This window comes from Stegostoma tigrinum, chromosome 2, assembly GCF_030684315.1.
Source record: "Stegostoma tigrinum isolate sSteTig4 chromosome 2, sSteTig4.hap1, whole genome shotgun sequence".
Taxonomy (NCBI): Eukaryota; Metazoa; Chordata; class Chondrichthyes; order Orectolobiformes; family Stegostomatidae; genus Stegostoma; species Stegostoma tigrinum.
This window is the reverse complement of record NC_081355.1, coordinates 130,524,716-130,545,103: the sequence shown is the minus strand read 5'-3', so window position 1 is coordinate 130,545,103 and position 20,388 is coordinate 130,524,716. Positions and strand designations below refer to the sequence as shown.

The 20,388-nt window shown below is 42.6% G+C and overlaps 1 protein-coding gene, 1 long non-coding RNA gene and 1 other non-coding gene across 14 annotated transcripts in view; 1 reads left to right on the top strand and 2 right to left on the bottom strand.

Annotated features, from left to right (window-relative positions):
• The window catches only part of LOC125463889 (cAMP-responsive element modulator-like), a 148,512-nt gene extending 144,600 nt beyond the window's left edge, over positions 1-3,912 (bottom strand). For 2 of the 12 annotated variants that reach the window (XM_048555655.2, XM_048555718.2), the window contains exon 1: positions 1,057-2,367. The gene's annotated coding sequence lies outside the window, so the exon portion shown is untranslated. The other 10 variants (XM_048555680.2, XM_048555673.2, XM_059639355.1 and 7 more) reach the window with 10 other exon arrangements.
• Positions 978-4,327, top strand: LOC125463931 (uncharacterized). The gene is made up of 2 exons (XR_007249940.2): positions 978-1,445; positions 3,285-4,327. It is a non-coding gene; the product is annotated as an uncharacterized LOC125463931 (long non-coding RNA).
• A 9,981-nt stretch (positions 4,328-14,308) lies between these two features.
• Positions 14,309-14,382, bottom strand: trnai-aau (transfer RNA isoleucine (anticodon AAU)). The gene has a single exon. It is a non-coding gene; the product is annotated as a tRNA-Ile (tRNA).
• Positions 14,383-20,388: the final 6,006 nt, after the last annotated feature.

Below are 20,388 nucleotides of genomic sequence, written 5' to 3'. Positions count from 1 at the left end.
TAGCTTGAATTGTGAAAGATAATTCTGACAATAAAACAACTTCAAAAGAATGGAACTTTGTTCTATCTTAGGCCTTTTGTGTGATTATTGGAAATAAAGTTGTTCTGAAATTATGAAATTAACACATACATCCCACACACACCATATTTTTAATAAACAGATTTCAACTGAATTACAGAAAAGTTCTTTCAATAAGTAATTATATACACACATTTTAACCAACATCAAAACCATATCAACTGTTCTTTACCAGCAAAACATGAGTAATAAATTGAGATCTGTACACCAATTTGCAAAAGATACTAGATATCTGGAATTATTTTGAACTTTAGCATCAAAATTTCTCTGACACTTCAAATAATTTTGCCATTCATTACAAAGTACCCTTTTTAAGTATTTTTATTAGCCAATTACTAATGTTTCTCCTTACAATTAGCAGCAAATGTTAATTTAGTCAGGAAGGACAGGCTGGCATTAAGTACTTTTATTTGTTTAACTGTCAATACAGCAGGCTTTCTTCTGATAGTATTATGAAATGGCCTTCTTAAAAATGAGATCACATAAGCATTGGAGTCAATCCTTTAAACAGAAATAGTGCCCAAAAGAATTTGTAATGTTAAGACTGATATCAGTACTCCAATACAGCAGGAATGCTATGCAAGAAACAATGTCATAAAAATTCAATAATACCAATTTAAGAACACCTTCTGGAATAAAACACTATTGAATTTGTGGAATCATAAACCTTGGGAGTTAATTCAATTTATCATGCCTGTGCTTGCTCTTTGAAAGAGCTATCCAGTTGGTTCCACTCCCCCACTCTTTCCAAATCTCCTTATAATTTTCCTTCCGAGGTAAAGTTACAACTAAAACTAATTCAGAATAATTTCAGGTAGTGCGATTCAAGATCTTAGCTGCCACTAAAAAAAATCTAACTTCCTTGACGTGAATCTTAAATCTACATTATTTTAATTAACCTCCCTGTGAGGGGAAGGATTCGACATACTGATTCCAGTAGTTCTCAGTTATTAACGTTTAAAAACATCGCCCGTTCACCTTTTCTGCTCCAAGAACAATCCCTGCACGCCGATATTTTTGGTAGAAAGCACAAATGCGACAATGCAGATGAATGATGATATTGACTATTCCAGTACGATACTGCTTTGGAAAACATCGTGATTACGACTTTGTATTCCAAGTCAAAAGAATTGAAAAAAAATCCTTTGGAGGGGTGGGGGAAAATTTGTGTACATGCAAGCCACCATCATATTTATCTGTAATACAACATAACGTAATCAGGCGTTCGGCAATTTGATTTTTGTGGCGTTATCGGAATGGGGTTTGACGGTTTGAAGTGGATGAATATGCAGATCCCGCAAAATTCGGTTCTACCATAAGATTACAGCTGAGCCGCCTCAATGCATTTCCACACTGCAACACAAAAGGTAGGCGAGCAATTGGACACCGCAAGAAAAGCTGGCTTCAGTCACTACGCCATTTCTGAAACCTTCCCCTTCAAATCAAACGCCGCCATTTTATCGCAGTCTTCTGCCAGAACTAGATTTTCTTTTAAACATCTTTGCAATCAAGCTACCCTTTTAAAAAGCGACATTCACCAAGTTATTAACGACCGAAAAACGTAGAAATTTAATTTCAAAAGAAAATAAAAGCCAAGGCTCCGCCCCGTTGGTCGGGAGTTGCAGTTGTGTATTCGAAAATTTAAAAAAGGCTTTTCACAAACCGCAGCCGCGTGTTTATTATTCGGGTGGAGATCAATTTTAATCCCATATTTAAGTGATTCATACATGAATACCCCCCAAATTGGGGGCTGACGGATAGGGATTTATTGAAAAGATAACACATTCAGGGAGTTAACACATACGGATCTGAAATTGAAGGGAGGGTAAGAAAATGGGTTCTGACCAGTTTCATAGTCCAGCCAGTTTAAAACAACGGCCATCGCACGTCAACCCACCGCCCCCTCTTTCCACTTCTGAACAGGCATCGGGACCTTTCCAAAAGGCAAAAATACGATTTGCGGCGATTATTTTGACCGTCCCCTCCTTCCCACCCCGTCCCAAAAAAGGAAAATAAACTCCCGACATTCGGCGCAAAATACTGAAAAGACCACCCCAGCTGCGAATGTTGTCACTTGAAAACGAAATGAGAGGATAAAAATATGTCAAAATGAATAAACTGCATCCAAGTATCCAGTCCTGTCCTATTCTCCCTTATATCTGGTTTCGCCACGATCGGATCAACGCCCGAGTCTCCTCGGCGCCAACGCAAGACTGACGGCGGCGGCAAGACCTCGCTCTCTCGCCTTCAAAACTCCCTCTAAGTAAATTTCCCCGTGTCTCTCTCCTCACTCACTCAACGCACACACACACATCGACAGTCTCGGTCGTATTTTCTGTGACAAAGTCTAACCGAGGATAACGTCATGTTGTTACACTGTAGCTGATCATGTTGTCGCAAGTGGACAAACGTCAGGAGCTTACATACAAAAAATGGGCGGCTAAAGTAACAGGAGACACGGCGAGCACCGCTCCTGTCATCTCAATAGGAGGAGGGGAGAAAAGTGGGGTAAATACAAACCAACACAGGCTCACATACACATATCGACAGGTATTCAACAGAAATCTGTCGACTTGGGGGGGGGGGGGGGGGCAGCTGTTTGGCGCTGAAAAGATCAATTCCACACTTGCCATCCTCTTCAAAACCAACAAGGGGATAAAACAAAACCGTCCCCCCAGCTGCTCTGAAATCCCAGTAAAGTTGATACCAGACACCATGGGAAATATTAAATTTTATCAAACTCGGTGATCATTGAATTCGAACTCGAAAAACAACACTGCAGGGCATTTTGTTTGCAAAACTGCGCACAGATCGGTAGTGCCTTTACCCGATTCTTGTCGTTATCTACCGCTGTTTCAGGAATTTAAAAAACGCCAGTATGCAACTTGCAATTGTTTCGCTTGCAATCTGCAGTTTAAAATCGATTTCTAGTGAAAACGAACGCACCGAAACGGCAATATTCATTTGAAGCTCCTACTGTGAAATCAACCTGCTCTCGCGACTAGTCTTTTATTATTCCTGGTTTCATATAGAAAGAAACAGTAGTGTGAAGGGGTAAAAACGAGTCACCCCAAAAAGCATGTAAAATAATGTAATCATACTCAAGAGCCTCAATAATCGCATGACTCAGACAAAACCATTTTTTAATTAAAGGCTTCCATTTCGATTTGTCACAATAAACATCCTGATCTCTCTTGATTTAACAGCCATGGGGAACATTTTAAAGCCTGAAAATCGAGGACGAGAAACTGTTGCTGCGGGTGGTGGTGATGGATACGTTCCCAAATCTTCCTCCACCCCATACCATCCCCTCCGAAAAATGAAGAGGATGACCAAAACAAGCCCTGAACCGAGGACATCCATCAGCAGACGGACTGGACTGCGAGTTCTGATCTGATCTCGTCAGCCAGCATTCGCCTGCCTCTTGCCCTCCCCAAAAGAGAGAGTGAGGGGTAGAAAATGAGGAAGAAAACAGAGAGAGACAGAGAAACAAGAGGCAGCCGAACGGTTGGCACCTTCCTCTCTCACACACACAATGTCCCCAGCCATTGGATTCCTTATTTTTCTCTCTCTCTCTCTCTCTCCCTCCCTCTTTCCCCCCCTTTTGCATTAATGCTACGTGCATGATGTGCGTGTTAAGTGTTGGTGCCACCGTCTCTCAATTGACTCCTTTCCCTCCGTCTCCTCACTTACCCCTTACGTAGTTTTACTCGTCACTGATTACGGTGCGCCAGGAGTGGATGGCTGTGCTGATACGTAGCCGCCACGTCAAAAAAATACACTGAGAGCGTCACCTCCAGTCCCCTCAAACCAGGCGAGGCCGCAGCACCCGGCTCGCGCGCACAACCCGGATCGCTGCGCCGCCGACGCGGCAACTCGACGCCCCATTGGCCAACAGCCCCAACGGACCGGCCTTCCAAACCACGCGAGAGAGCCGAGCCCCGCCACCATTGGCTGACGCGGCCTTCTTCACGCGTTCAGAGGCGGTGGGCGAGGAAGAACGGTTTTCTCCGCCGAGCCCGGATCTTGTTTTTCCCCTTTTGGCTGTTTGGCTAGTCTTGCTCTCCCGCTGTAAAAGAGGAAGGAAAGGGGGTGGGGGAGGAAAGAAAATACAGGAATAAGGAATTTGTGGCTTTTCTTATTACCTGAAATTTTCGTTGCATTGCTTTTGTTTTAAAAACTAAAATGGCGGTTTTAATTTGCGGCAAGAGATGTGGCCGTAAATAAATGTTTTGGTGTTTTAATGAAACATTTAGTAGGGTTGTCGCTTTATTTTTTTAGGGGGGAAAAGCCAAAGCTATATTGTCTTCTCCCACCATCTTCACCCCAACCCACAAGCTGTTCCCGGAATCGCCAACCTCCGTGATACTTATTGGAACCGTTTGGGGTGTTCGCGTACGCCAGTTCGGTTAGTTTCGACCTTGAGCTACCGAGGTTCTTCTTCAACCGGTCTCGGAGTGATTTTGTATGTTTTTTTTAACCCCGTTAACCGAGCTTAGTTTAAAACGTTAAAGCCGGGAGCAGTTGACGCATTGCGGAGTATGATCGCCTCCATGTGGTGACTGCCTGTTATTGTGGAGACTGTGATTCCAATTCTTGTTCAACCCCATTGTCTCTGAAGCGAAGAAACTCACTTTCTTTCAAAAAAAAGTTATGCTCTCTTCACGTTTTTGAGACGTGGGGGGAGAAAAAGTATCTGCAAGACCTATTTAAAACAAGAATTATTTAGGTTTCTTTATTAGAACTCAGATCTCACATCATCAGGTACTTAAATTATTGTTTCTTATTAGGATCAAAACCGAAAATACCGAACACAAGATTCTACGTGATCTGTTAGAAAAAGCGAAGGGGTGTTTGCAGATAGATGATGAAACTTCATACAAACTCGGACATATGAAATCATTTATATTTATAATGAAGGTTGTAGAATGATGAACAAGTACCAAACTAATACAAAAATATTATAATATAGGTGCTGGAAACTTCAAAATGTTGGAAACATCGAGAAGTTTAGTAAAGATCTCAAGTTGATGAACTTTCATCATCCTACTTGATATTTTGTTCTATCATCCGAAGATGCCTTGCTAAACTGATTCAGTGACTGAAATTGGCCAACTCGTGTTATATACGATGTAACACGGTGTGAAGCTGGATGAACACAGTAGGCCAAGCAGCATCAGAGGAGCAGGAAAGCTTGACGTTTTGGATTGGGACCCTTCAGAAAAAATGTATATACGATGTACTGATTTTGTGTCACTATATTACGAAACACATCCAAGTCTAGTGAAAGAACATACTTTTATATTGGCAGTATACATAGCATCAATATCAAATATTTCTAGTTCAGTCATAGCAACGTCAATGCTCAATGCAGGTCACTCCAAATGGAAAACTTAGTCTGAGTTTTCTTGTGCAATGGAACCTCCAATGTTACTTGGGTTCACTATCAGAAGAGGGAGGGACTTGAATTAATTTAAGGCACTTCACACCCACAAGATGTCCTAGCCCATAAACCACCTTTGAAATAAAAATAAAGCACTGGAGGAACTCAATGTCTGTGAAGAAAGAAAAACAGTTATGGTTTAAAGTCTAATATGACTCTTTGGAACTGTGTATTTGAAATATAATCACTTGTAGAGAATACAGTAGCTATCTTGTATAACGTAAATGTCCACAAACAATAAGAATGTCATAAATAGGAGCAGGGTGCACCATTCGACTTCTTGAGCTTACTACACCAGTCAATAAGATCATGACTAATCTCATATGGCTTTCATTCTACTTTCTTACCTGTTCACCCAGAATACTTGAATCCCTGTGACTCAAACTCCACCCAGCTTAATGTTGAATAAATTCAATGTAAGAAGATCTTGCTCTTTGAAAGAGACAATTTAAGAACTGCAGATGCTGGTGAAACTCAGCAGATCTGAACCAGAGTTAACTTTTCAAGTCCAGTGACTCTTCATTAGACTATTAATAGCTAGAAAAATCTGTGATTTACGATAGCTGAAGTCAGGGTGGAAAGGGCGTTGCTGGTGGTTAGTGGATAGGTGGAGATGGAACCTGGAGAGAGAGTGAGATATGAAAGGGGTAGGTAAACAAGGAGGTAATGAATTGCAGGTCAGGACAGAAGAGAAGCTGAATAAGACATAATAAGAGTTAAGCATGAGAAAATGGGTTAGCTGTACTGATGGCGACCATATAATGTGATATCTGGCCTGGGCGTACCTGGGAATGGGTGACTGGTAAAATGACTCATAAAAGGATTGGGTATGGCGTGGTTATAAAAACAAGAGGAATGGAATAAGGCTCTAAAGTTATTAAACAGGAGTCTGGAAGAACACAGCAGGCAGCGTTTCGGTTTCTACCCTTCTTCAGGACTGGAAGTGGGGGTAGGGGGAGCTGCAGATAAATGGGGGGAAGGGATGGAGGCAGAATGGTGGTGATAGATGGGCACTGGTGGTAGGTATGATGTTGTTGGTCGATGGGAGGGATGAATCCGGTTGGTGGCTGGAAGGAAGGGTCAGAAAGTGGAAGGGAAGAGGTGGGTGGCAAGGTTATTTGAAATTGGAGAACTGAATGTTCAGTCCTCCAGGCTGTAGGGTAACCAGGTGGAGCATAAGGTTTTGTTCTTCAAATTTGTGGTCCAAGTCACTGCGACACTGGAGGTGGCAGAGGACAGACAAATCAGAGGGTGAGTGGGATGGGGAGTTGAAATGAACTGTACCCAGGAGGTTGACCATTATAGGGCCAGGCGGAGATGTGAAATGGTCATCTTGTCTACGATTGGTCTCACCAACATAGAGAGGACCACATTGGGAGCACCAGATGCACAAGACTAAGTTGGAGGAGATGCAGGTGAAGTTTTGTCTCACTTGAATGGGCTGTTTAGGGCCTTGAATGGAAGTGAGGGAGGTGGTGTATGGGCAGGTGTTGCATCTTTTACGGTTACAGGGGAAGGTACCGGGCAGGTTGAGATGGTTCGTGGGGACGGTGGTGCAAATTAAGGAGTGGCGAAGGGAATGGTCCTTGTAGAAGGCAGAGAGGGGTGAGGAGTGGAAGATGTTCCATGTAGTGGGGTCTAATTGGAGTTGGCGGAAATGTTTGAGGATGATACATTGGATGCGGAGGCTAGTGGGGTGCAAAGTGAGGACAAAGGCGACCCTATCTTTATTATGTTTGAAGAGGGTGGTCGTTAAGAGCTGTGGAAGGGGGAACAAAGAAGGCACAAGAAGTCCTGAAGAAGGGTAATACACAAAACATTGACAGTTCCTTTCCTCCAGATGCTGCCTGGCCTGCTGACTTCTTGTAGCCACCTGTTTGTCTACCTTGAATTCCAGCTTCTGCAGATTTTTGTCTCTATTTAAAGTTATTAAAACAGATGTTGAGTTCTGGAGGCCACAGGGCCTCCAAGTGGAAAATGAATATTTTCTTTGAGCTTGTGCTGCGGCTCACTGGAACACGGCAGAAGGGTTATTACCTGCCCGTTTACCTCCTCCCTCCTCAACACTCCAGGCTCCAGACAAATCTTCCAGGTGAAACAGTGATTCATGTATAGTTCACTCAATGCAGTCTAATGTATTCACTATTCATAATGCGGTCTCCTCTACATTGGACAACCAAAGCGTAGACTGGATAACTGCTTTGCAGATCATCTACACTCTGTCCACAAACATCCCAAACTTCCAGTTGCCTGCTACTTCAACACACCATTGTGTTCCCTGGCCACATTTCTGTGGCAGATCTGCTGCAGTGTTCCAGAGAGCATCAGCAAAAGCTCAAAGAACAACATTTCACTTTTGGACACTCTGCAGCCTCTAGGACTCAACGTAGGGTCAATAACTTTAGGGTCAGATTCCATCCTTTCACACCCAGTCCTGTTATGACATTGGTTGCTTTTAGCACAGTCACCCATTCCCACAGAGTCCTAGGATCTATTATCACATATGGGCTTTGCACATTTTTCACTGTACTCCTGTACTTTTGTTCTTGAGTGCACATGACAATTAAATCAAATCAACTTTTTTCCCTCATATGCACCAGATCTGTTGAGTTTCTTCAGCAATTTCTCTTTTTATGAGAGAGTTTTAAATATTGATGATCTGAAAGAAGGACTTCCTCCTCATCTACATCCTAAATGAGAGGCCTGCCACTTAAAGAGTGTCACCTGGTTGTAGATTACCAATGAGGGGAAAAAAACCTTTCAGCATTTATCCTGTTAGGCTCACTTAGAATCCTACATCTCTCAAGATTACTTCTCATTCTTCTAAATTCAAAAGCTGAACCTCCTCAATGTTTCCTCATATTAGCGACAAACAGATGCTAGGAACTCCATGGTAAGAAACTCACCACCTGTATCTAGTGTTTAGCTATGAGGCATAAGTCAGGAGTGAGATTAAATACTCTATTTACCTGAATGAGTGCACCTCCAACAACATTCAAGAAGCTTGACACCATTCAGAAAAAAGCAGTTTGCTTGATTGGCACTCCACTTACCACATTAAACATTCCCTTCACTATGAAATTGTGTGGCAGCATGGTGTATTATTTACAAGATGCCCTGCAGTGACTCACCAAGTCTCCTTTGAAAGTACCTTCCAAATCTGTGACTTCTACCACCTTAAATAACAGCAGCAGATGCATGGGAACACCACTATCTGCAAGTTACCCTCCAAGTTACACACCATCCCAACTTGAACTTCGTCACTGTTCCTTTGTTGTCACTGTATCGAAATCCTGGCATTCCTGAATTAACTGTAGATCTTGCTACATGCCCAAAGACTGCAGCTTTTCAAGAATGTTCTCATCGCTTCTCTAGGGCAACTCAGGGTGGACAATAAATGCTAGGCTAACTAGTAGTGCTCACATTCACTTGAACATTTTTTTTCAAAACCCTTTACCCTAGAATCCACCCTAATGAACATACTTGGAACTCCCTCCTTAAGTAAACTGACCAAAACTATACACATACTCTAATGTGGTCTCACCAATACTCTGTACAGTTGCAGCATGACTTCCCTACAGTTATACTCCATCCCTGCTTGCAATAATGACCAATGCTCCATTTACCTTGTAAATTAGTTGCTGTATCTGCATGCTGATGTTTTGTGATTCATGTGCAGGGGCACCCAGATCCCTCTGAACTGCAGAATTCTGCAGTCTTTTTCCATTTAGACAATAACCTATTCTTACACTCTTCCTGTCAAAATGAAAAATCAGAGAGGGGGATGGGAGAGGGAACTGGAATAAATAGGGAGAGAGGGGGAGGCGGACCGACGATGGAGAGTAAAGAAGATAGGTGGAGAGAGTATAGGTGGGGAGGTAGGGAGGGGATAGGTCAGTCCAGGGAAGCCGGACAGGTCAAGGAGGTGGGATGAGGTTAGTAGGTGGATGGGGGTGCGGCTTGGGGTGGGAGGAAGGGATGGGTGAGAGGAAGAACCGGTTAGGGAGGCAGAGACAGGTTGGACTGGTTTTGGGATGCAGTGAGTGGGGGGCAAGAGCTGGGCTGGTTGTGTGGTGCAGTGGGGGGAGGGGACGAACTGGGCTGGTTTAGGGATGCAGTAGGGGAAGGAGAGATTTTGAAACTGGTGAAGTCCACATTGATACCATATGGCTGCAGGGTTCCCAGGCGGAATATGAGTTGCTGTTCCTGCAACCTTCGGGTGGCATCATTGTGGCAGTGCAGGAGGCCCATGATGGACATGTCATCTAGAGAATGGGAGGGGGAGTGGAAATGGTTTGCGACTGGGAGGTGTAGTTGTTTGTTGCGAACTGAGCGGAGGTGTTCTGCAAAGCGGTCTCCAAGCCTCCGCTTGGTTTCCCCAATGTAGAGGCAGCCACACTGGGTACAGTGGATGCAGTATACCACATTGGCAGATGTGCAGGTGAACCTCTGCTTAATGTGGAATGTCATCTTGGGGCCTGGGATAGGGGTGAGGGAGGAGGTGTGGGGGCAAGTGTAGCATTTCCTGCAGTTGCAGGGGAAGGTGCCGGGTGTGGTGGGGTTGGAGGGCAGTGTGGAACGAACAAGGGAGTCACGGAGAGAGTGGTCTCTCCGGAAAGCAGACAGGGGTGGGGATGGAAAAATGTCTTGGGTGGTGGGGTCGGATTGTAAATGGCGAAAGTGTTGGAGGATGATGCGTTGTATCCGGAGGTTGGTAGGGTGGTGTGTGAGAACGAGGGGGATCCTCTTAGGGCGGTTGTGGCGGGGGCCGGGTGTGAGGGATGTGTTGCAGAAAATACGGGAGACGCGGTCAAGGGCGTTCTCAATCACTGTGGGGGGAAAGTTGCAGTCCTTGTGGCGGAATATGAGTTGCTGTTCCTAATGGTATCAATGTGGGCTTCACCAGTTTCAAAATCTCCCCTTCCCCTACTGCATCCCTAAACCAGCCCAGTTCGTCCCCTCCCCCCACTGCACCACACAACCAGCCCAGCTCTTCTCCCCCCACCCACTGCATCCCAAAACCAGTCCAACCTGTCTCTGCCTCCCTAACCGGTTCTTCCTCTCACCCATCCCTTCCTCCCACCCCAAGCTGCACCCCCATCCACCTACTAACCTCATCCCACCTCCTTGACCTGTCCGTCTTCCCTGGACTGATCTATCCCCTCCCTACCTCCCCACCTATACTCTCTCCACCTATCTTCTTTACTCTCCATCTTCGGTCCGCCTCCCCCTCTCTCCCTATTTATTCCAGTTCCCTCTCCCCATCCCCCTCTCTAATGAAGGGTCTAGGCCCGAAACGTCAGCTTTTGTGCTCCTGAGATGCTGCTTGGCCTGCTGTGTTCATCCAGCCTCACATTTTATTATCTTGGATTCTCCAACATCTGCAGTTCCCATTATCTCCCAAAATGAAAAATCACACAGGTTTCATGTACTCCATCTGACACATTTTTTTCCATTCACAACCTATCAATGTCCCTTTGCAGACATTTGTATCCTCTCATAGAACTATCTTTGTATTGTCAGCAAATGCGGCTACGATAGCATCAGTTCCTTCATCAAAGCCATTCTTAAGGATTGTGTATAGTTAAGCCCTGATCCCAGCAGCATTTCACTAATTTCAGTTTGCCAATCTGAAATTGAACACTATTTACCTAGATTTTGTTTTCTGTCAGTTAACCAGTCCTCTGTCCCAGCTGATATGTCACCCCAATACCAAATGCTGTTATCCTGCTTTGTAAATTAATATGGCAGTGATCAGAAAATCTGTTTTTTGTGATATTGAGAGATTGATAAACATTGCTTGTGACACTGGTAATAATCATTTATTCTTAAAAATATTGGCTTGAGATCTTCTAAATGTACTTGAGGCAGAGGGTTCTCTATCTAAATCTCACGGGAAAGACAACACCTCTAACAGTGCAGCACTATCTCAGTTTGCATTATAGGGACAAGCTTGATCTTCGTACTCAAGTTCTGGAGTGATACTGTGAAACCACAATCTCCTGAAAGGTGAAACTGCTACCAACTGAACCATAATTGACATTGATCAGAAAACAAGTTGTTCTCATTTGAATATATGCAAGTGGTTTCATGCTATGAATCAGAGACGAACTAGAATTATTTGATACCATCAGACTTGCTATGATGCTAATTATACACAGAACTCTTTTGAACTATGTACTGTATTGGCAGATTATATTTCCTGAGTTCTATACGAAAAAAAATAAAAGTGGTGTTTGTTCAGTGCAAGATACAACGTCTGTTTCAGTAAGCGCTTATTCTGAAATGATTTCAGCTTATGAAGGAAGTAACTTGCAATAATATAGCACTTCTATGTTCTCAACATGCACCAAGGTGCTTGGCAACCAATAAGCTGTACTGGAGAACAGTTGTTATAATGTTGGCAACTGTCAGGCTAGTCCTCTTCCCAGTAACAAAAATTAAACACTATACCTAATATGAAGCTCCATTGAGTTAAATGTTGTTATGAGAGAGTTGAAACTTGACCACAATGCTTTGATATTTTTCCTCAGAGCTTCCTGTTTTCTAAAAGCACCCTGAAAGATCAGAGCTAATTTAATGTTGTATAGGATTAAGACAAGGTGAAAAAAAGTAAAATAAAAATGAGAACTCCAAAGAGTGAAAATAAAAGTTTTCATAAATCAATCCAGTGCCTCATTCTTTTCAGAGTATCTATTGTCCCGGACACAAATCTGAATGAGAATCAGTATGATTGGGCATTTAATTATTTTCTTCAAGTGAAGCAACCAGATCTGAATTGTGTTGCCAGGTTCACTCAGCAAAATTTAATAATACAGTAATATTAAATCAAAATATTGTCTCTAATACCAGCAATCATTACCCATTCTGAAAGGTGAGTTGTAAAGATAGGATGCTACAACTGCAGTTTATTTCTATAGTATATCCAGAGTCTAGGATTTAAGCATATGCTAACTAGACCATGTCAGTACCTCGAACGTATGTAAATTGCACCTTTCATAAGTAAGAAATGCCTTGGGTTTATTTGTTGGATAAAGTCAAACTCCAGCATTTGTTTCTTTCTCCATATGCAAAGACTGTACAGAACCAATCTGCTCTCGTGACTCTATAAGTATATAAAGTTTTTTAATGAATAAAGTATATTTTTGAAATTAAAAATGAGTTTGTTATACTTGACAATTCTCAGGAGTATTGTGAGTAGGCCAGGTGGTAAGGATAGACACGTTGTAAACATTAAATAAACATTCCATTCTGCAGAACGTTGTGTATTTTTTATATTTCACATTTCAGGCATTCCTTTACTGTCACTGGGTCAAAATCCTGGAACTCCCAAACACCTGCCCTTGACATCAAAGTAATAGTTGACCATGTTCAGGCCTGAGAAAAACTGACCAATGGGAAAATAAAATGAAGCCTTTAGAAAGGGGCTTCTGCTGCTTGATTTTTATTTGGATGATAATGACTCAATTCTTAAGCAAATTAATTAAAAGAAAACAACTATTGCAATGAAGATGTCAATGAAGAGTCATTGGTCATCATAGTCCAACATATCACTATTTGAGTTCCTCTGGATAACATCTTAAGCTTGACCATTACTTGTATCTGAATAATCTTTCATTGTCATAACTTCAATTCTGGTTAATTGATGCTTCCAGTGTCCATCTCCTGATAATTTTCAGTCACAGCTACATAAAAATAAGCCTACCATCTATTCTAAATTTTTTACATTTAACCTTGTTTCTATGAGCCTTGCCCATTACCCATTAACTAAGGGAACACAGTTTCTTTTATCTGTCTCAGCCATTCAGAATTTTAGAAGCTTCTACCCGAGTAGCACCAAAGGATAGGTGCACATAGAGACTTTTATTGCATTCGGTTGTGATAAATAGCCAGTTTTATGTTAAGTTTAGTGTTTTCAAAGAACCGAAGTTTTAAAATTTGTATTATTTCTATTGTAAGTGCAGGTGTCAAACAAAGAAGAAATTCGTTGAATGTTTGGTGTGCATTGTTGCACTGGCTAATTTGTAAGTTACAATTTGGAAAAAATACAAAAGTACCTCTTCTGAAGTTTTCAGCTAGTGATTAGTTGCTCATACTTCGTCAATCAGGATAGTCAATTTGATTCTGGCCCAATCTTTCCGTCCTGTACTCTCAGGACATTTGACAACTGTGACACGTCAAAGGCCACATTTTCAAGTTTGAAAGGTGAAAACACAATGGATGCAATCTGTCTGCAAGAGCCAGCCTGTAATTATATAAAGAGGCCACATAATAAGAAGGGAGAGAATGGTAAACAATGGAATCTGAAACTCTTCATTAATCCTCATTTTACGCAGGGGCATTCCAGTTGTGTAATCCTATCCTGATCAATGTGGCAACATGTGCGGTAAAACATATCAACCCAGTCTAAGGTGAGATATGTAAAATTTCTCGACTCGTTTTGCGTTTACGGACAGCTTTCACCGTTAGATACTTTGCATTCGGCAATACTGGTTGAGCAGGAGTGAGGACAGCTAGCACATCAGTGATTTCTCAAGAGCTGGCGATTTCTGAAATTTCAACATCAAAGTTCCTAAGCCTATCCGTTCGTTCCCTGTTCTTTCTCATTCCCAAAATTCTTCAACTTCTTCGGGGAATGCTCACGTCTTCCAGTTTTGTAAGTAAATGTGTGTGCTTCATGTCACTCATTCGCCTTGCACTTTATATAATTGGGTGATTATTTTAATACATGCGTGTATATTATTTTCATATTTTCCGCAAAACAAGCCGTGGCAAGAAAATCAGTAGTGGCCCGTACGGGGATCGAACCCGCGACCTTGGCGTTATTAGCACCACGCTCTAACCAACTGAGCTAACCGGCCAGTTATATGGAAAGACTTTATCTGATCCCTTTTAAAGGTGTTTAACTCGTTTAAAGCCGTAAGCAATTTGGAAATTACTGAACAATTAAAGAGCAATTGGAACATCAAAATAAAAAATTAATCCGTTTTTCTTCAACTAAAAATGTACCGACTTACTCCATCTGCTGGTAATTGCGTGTATTTTGATGCCGCATACAACAGATAGTTTATCAGGATCTGCACTTTCCAGTTAGGAACAGATTGTTTTTGTAAAGATGCGAATTCTACTGAATATTACTCTATAATTCGTCACACCTGATGTGAACCGGGTTAAATATTTTTTCTTTGCGAATTCAATACAGTTCATAGAACCCACTTTTTTTTCCTAACTTAGAACATAGAACAGTACAGCACAGAACAGGCCCTTCAGCCCACGATGTTGTGCAGACCATTGATCCTCATGCATGCACCCTCAAATTTCTGTGACCATATGCATGTCCAGCAGTCTCTTAAATGTCCCCAGTGACCTTGCTTCCACAACTGCTGCTGGCAACGCATTCCATGCTCTCACAACTCTCTGTGTAAAGGACCCATCTCTGACATCCCCTCTATACTTTCCTCCAACCAGCTTAAAACTATGACCCCTCGTGATAGCCTTTTCTGCCCTGGGAAATAGCCTCTGGCTATCAACTCTATCTATGCCTCTCATTATCTTGTATACCTCAATTAGACCCCCTCTCCTCCTCCTCTTCTCCAATGAAGAAAGTCCGAGCTCAGTCAACCTCTCTTCATAAGATAAGCCCTCCAGTCCAGGCAGCATCCTGGCAAACCTCCTCTGAACCCTCTCCAAAGCATCCACATCTTTCCTATAATAGGGCGACCAGAACTGGACGCAGTATTCCAAGTGCAGTCTAACCAAAGTTTTATAGAGCTGCAACAAAATCTCATGACTCTTAAACTCAATCCCCCTGTTAATGAAACCCAAAACACCATATGCTTTCTTAACAACCCTGTCCACTTGGATGGCCATTTTAAGGGATCTATGTATCTGCACACCAAGATCCCTCTGTTCCTCCACACTGCCAAGAATCCTATCCTTAATCCTGTACTCAGCATTTAAGTTCGACCTTCCAAAATGCATCACTTCGCATTTATCCAGGTTGAACTCCATCTGCCACCTCTCAGCCCATCTCTGCATCCTGTCAATGTCCCGCTGCAGCCTACAACAGCCCTCTATACTGTCAACGACACCTCCAACCTTCGTGTCGTCTGCAAACTTGCTGACCCATCCTTCAATCCCCTCATCCAAGTCATTAATAAAAATCACAAACAGTAGAGGCCGAAGGACAGAGCCCTGTGGAACACCACTCACCACTGACTTCCAGGCAGAATATTTTCCTTCTACTACCACTCGCTGTCTTCTGTTGGCCAGGCAATTCTGTATCCAGACAGCTAAGTTCCCCCGTATCTCATTCCTCCTGACCTTCTGAATGAGCCTACCATGGGGAACCTTATCAAATGCCTTGCTGAAATCCATATACACCACATCCACAGCTCGACCCTCATCAACTTTTCTAGTCACATCCTCAAAGAACTCGATAAGGTTTGTGAGGCATGACCTGCCCCTCACAAAGCCGTGTTGACTGCATTTAATCAAGCCATGCTCTTCCGGATTATCATAAATCCTATCCCTCAGAATCCTTTCTAACACCTTGCAGACGACAGACGTGAGACTTACTGGTCTATAATTGCCGGGGATTTCCCTATTTCCTTCCTTGAAGAGAGGAATTACATTTGCCTCTCTCCAGTCCTCAGGTACGACTCCAGTGGAGAGCGAGGATGCAAAGATCTTCGCGAGTGGCGAAGCAATTGCATTTCTCGTTTCCCAAAGCAGCCGAGGACAAATCTGGTCCGGGCCTGGCAACTTGTCAATCTTAATGTTTGACAAAATTTTCAGCACATCAGCTTCCTCTATCTCTATCCATTCCAGCATGCACTTTATGTACTTTATATTTGCCTGTGTTGACTTTAAACTCCCAGTGGTTGGCTGGGGCCCAGGCATTCTCTGTTGTTGGAGAGCAGTTGCGGAATTGGAGAGACCCTGGATGGGGCAATAACCAAAGGACCAAGGAATACATGAGCCTGTGAAGTGTCAGCACTGGAGTGTGCAATGCGAGGACCTGGTATTATTGAAGGAAGGCTGAAGGACAGTTAATACTGTTAGGTGCTCACCACCCACCCCCTTTCAAAATTCTGGCAAAGTAGCATGATTCTGAGCAGTGATTTTAGAAATTTCCTCCATTGTACTTACTTTACCTTAACAACGTCAGCAAAAGTTACAACACCAATTTAGTAAAATTGCAGCAAGCCCTTCTGTGAACTTAAGCAGGCAAATACCCTGTTAGAAAAACATATCAAATTCTGATGGGATTGGGCAGCATGGATACAGGAAGAGTAGTCCCAATGTTGGGAGAGTTCAGATCTAGGGGTCTCAGTCTAAGAATAAGGGTAAACCAGTCAGGACTGAGATTAGGAAGAACTTCTTCATACAGACAGTTATGAACCTGTGGAATTCTCTCTCACATAAACCTGCGGGGCCAGTTCGTTATATATATTCAAGCGGGATCTGGATGTGGCCCTTACAGCTAAAGGGATCAAGGAGTATGGAGAGAAAGTGGGAGTGGAACACTGAAATGACACGATCAGGCATGATCATATTGAATGGTGGTGCAAGCTCAAAGGGCCAAATGCCCTACTCCTGCTCCCATTTTCTATGTTTCTAGGTCACGTAAACCGAGAGATAATCTCTTAAAAATCAGCAGATTTGATATGACAATTCTGAAGTTTCAAACAGAGTTATAACTTTAATTATCTCTATATATGACTTTAAAGTAAATAAAAATTCCATGGCACTTTAGACGAGCATAAATAGCAAAGTATAACCGCGATCCAGCTTAGAAGATAATTAGGGCGAACGACTAGAAATTTGGCCATAGAATTTTAATTGTCAGTTCACGTCCAACAAGTCAGAGCTGTTGATTGTGTTGTATAACACTACATTATCACATCTGAAATTGCTTTACAAAAATACTTTTTCTAAAATCCATCTGTTACCCCTACACATGGTAAAGATGTGTCCTTTGGCCTAGATCTTAGTACAGTCACTAATTGGCTGACAAGGCTAAGAAAGAGGACCCGTGAGACGGTCATTCAAAATGACTATTTGTTGAAGCTGGAAGCGTGAATGCATGACTTATGATATGTATTAAACAGAAGTGTTGCTTTCTGTAATTTAAAGCAAATATTGTCTGCAAAAACAATGTTCAGTTTTTTTCATTTGCTTGTTGCAACAAAAATAGAGTCATAGAGTAATACAGCATGGAAACAGGCCCTTCAGCCCAAACTGGTCTATGCTGACCACAATGTCCACTGAGCTAGTTCCAATTGCCCACATTTGACCCATACTCCTCTAAACCATTCCCATCCATATACCTATCCAAATGTTTTTTAAATTTTGCTATTGTACCAACCTCAATAAATTTCTCTGGCAGCCCATTCCAAATACGCGCAACTCGATGCCCCTCAGATCCTTCTTAAAACTATCTCCTCTCACCTTAAACCTATGCCCTCTAGTTTTCAATTCCCCATCCCTGGGAAAAAGACTATGCGCACTCACCCTATCTATGCCCCTCATAATTTTATACATCTGAAGGTCACCTCTCATTCTCCTACATTCCAAGGAATAAAGTCCTATCCACCTATCCAAACTCTCCCTACAACTCAGGCCAATAGCCCTCGCAACATCCTCAAATCTTCTTTGCATACTTTCCTGTTTAACTATGTCTTTCCTAAAACAGGATGATCAAAACAGTACACGATACTCCAAGTGCAGCCTCACCGACGACTTATACAACTGTAACATAACATTGTAACTCCTATACTCAATGCCTCAAGCGATGAAGGCCAGCATTCTAAATGCCTTCTTCACCACCCTGTCCACCTGTGATGCTATTTTCAATGAACTAAGTATTTGTACTCCTAGGTCCATCTGTTCCACAACACTGCTCAGGACCTTGCAACTCCTCACAATTATCAATATTAAATTGCATTTCCCAATCCTCAGCCAACCTCCCTAGCTGATCAAGATCTCTCTGTAATTTTTGATAACCTTCCTCGCTACCAGCGATACTTCATAATTTTGTCTCATCTGCAAACTTACTAATTATGTCTTATATATTCACATCCAGATGATTTATGTAAATAACAAATAAGAAAGGTCCCTGCATCGAACCTTGTGGCACACCACTAGTCACAGGCCTCCAGTCCAACAAACAACCTTCAACCATCACCCTCTGCTTCCTACTATTGAGCCAATTTTGAATCCAATTAGCTAGCTCTTCCTGGATCTCATGCAATTTAACCTTCATGACTAACCTGCCATGCAGGACCTTGTTAAAGGCCTTACTAAAGTCCAAATAGACAACATCCACTGCCCTACTCTCATCTATCCTCTTGGTTACCTCTTTGAAAAATGCAAAAATATTTGTCAGACAAGACTTGCCACGCACAAGTCTATGCTGACCATCTCTAATCAGACCTTGACTATACAAATGTTGGTTGATCCTGCCCCTCAGTATCCTCTGCAATAACTTGTCGACCACTGATGTCAGGCTCACTAGTTTGTAGTTCCCTGGCTTGTCTTTGCTGACTTTCTTAAACAATGGAACGACATTAGCTACCTTCCAGTCTTCTGGAACTTCACCAGTGGCTAAAGGTGAAGCAAAAATCTCTGCAAGGACCTCTGCAATTTCTTCCCTAGCCTCCCACAACATCCGAGAATGGACTTGAACAGGCCGAGGGGATTTATGCACCTTAATGCTGCAGACACCATCTCTCTGATAGTATGTATGTGGTCCAAAACATCCCCACTTGTTTCCCTTATTTCCTTAGCTTCCATAATTCTCTCCTCAGTAAATGCTGAGGAGAAATATTCATGAAACATCTCCCCCATCTCCTGTGGCACCACACATGGACAGCCATGCCGATCTTTAAGGGGACCGATTGTCTCCCTAGCCACCCTTTTACTCTTAATATAACTACAAAACCTCTTGGGATTATCTTTAACCTTATCTGCCAGATCCATCTCATACCCTCTTTTTGCTCTTATATGTACCTCTTAAGTGTGCTCCTACAGTTTTAATAGCCATCTTGGTATTCACATGAACCAGATAGCTTAAACCCAATGTATGTCTTCATCTTTTTCCTGACCAGAGACTTAATGTCCCTCGTCAGCCAGGGATCTTTAAACCTGCCAGCTTTTCCCTGCACCCGAACCGGGACATACTGTCCCTGGATTCTTGATATCACACTTTTAAAAGCCTCCGATTTGCTAGTTCCTTTTCCTTCAAACAGACTCACCCAATCAACCTCTGCTAGATCCTGCCTAATGGCCCCAAAATTGGTCCTGCTCAGTTTAGCACCTTAACTTGTGGACCTGTCCTATCTTTTTCCATAACTACGTTAAAACTAAGAGATTTATGGTCACTGAAAGCAAAATGCTGTCTGACTGACACTTCAGTCATTGGCCTGACCTTGTTTCCTAAGAGGAGGCCCAGTGTTACATAGAACATAGAACATAGAACATTACAGCGCAGTACAGGCCCTTCGGCCTTCGATGTTGCGCCGACCTGTGAAACCAGTCTGGAGCCCATCTAGCCTACAAGTCACTCCTCAGACTCTGATGCTGTAGGGAATATAGCCCCAGCCTGTTCAGCCTCTCCATATAGCTGAAGTCTTCCAACCTTGGCAACATCTTTGTACCCTGCTCCTGAGATGCTGCTTGGCCATCCAGCTTCACACTTTGTTATCTTAGGACCTTCTACATAATGATTTAGAAAACCTTCTTGGACACGTTTGATAAATTCCACCCTGTCCAGGCCTTTTACACTCTGTCTGGCCCAGTCAATACCGGGGTAATTAAAATCTTCAACCAATACTATTCTATTATTCCTAAAGGTATCTGCAATC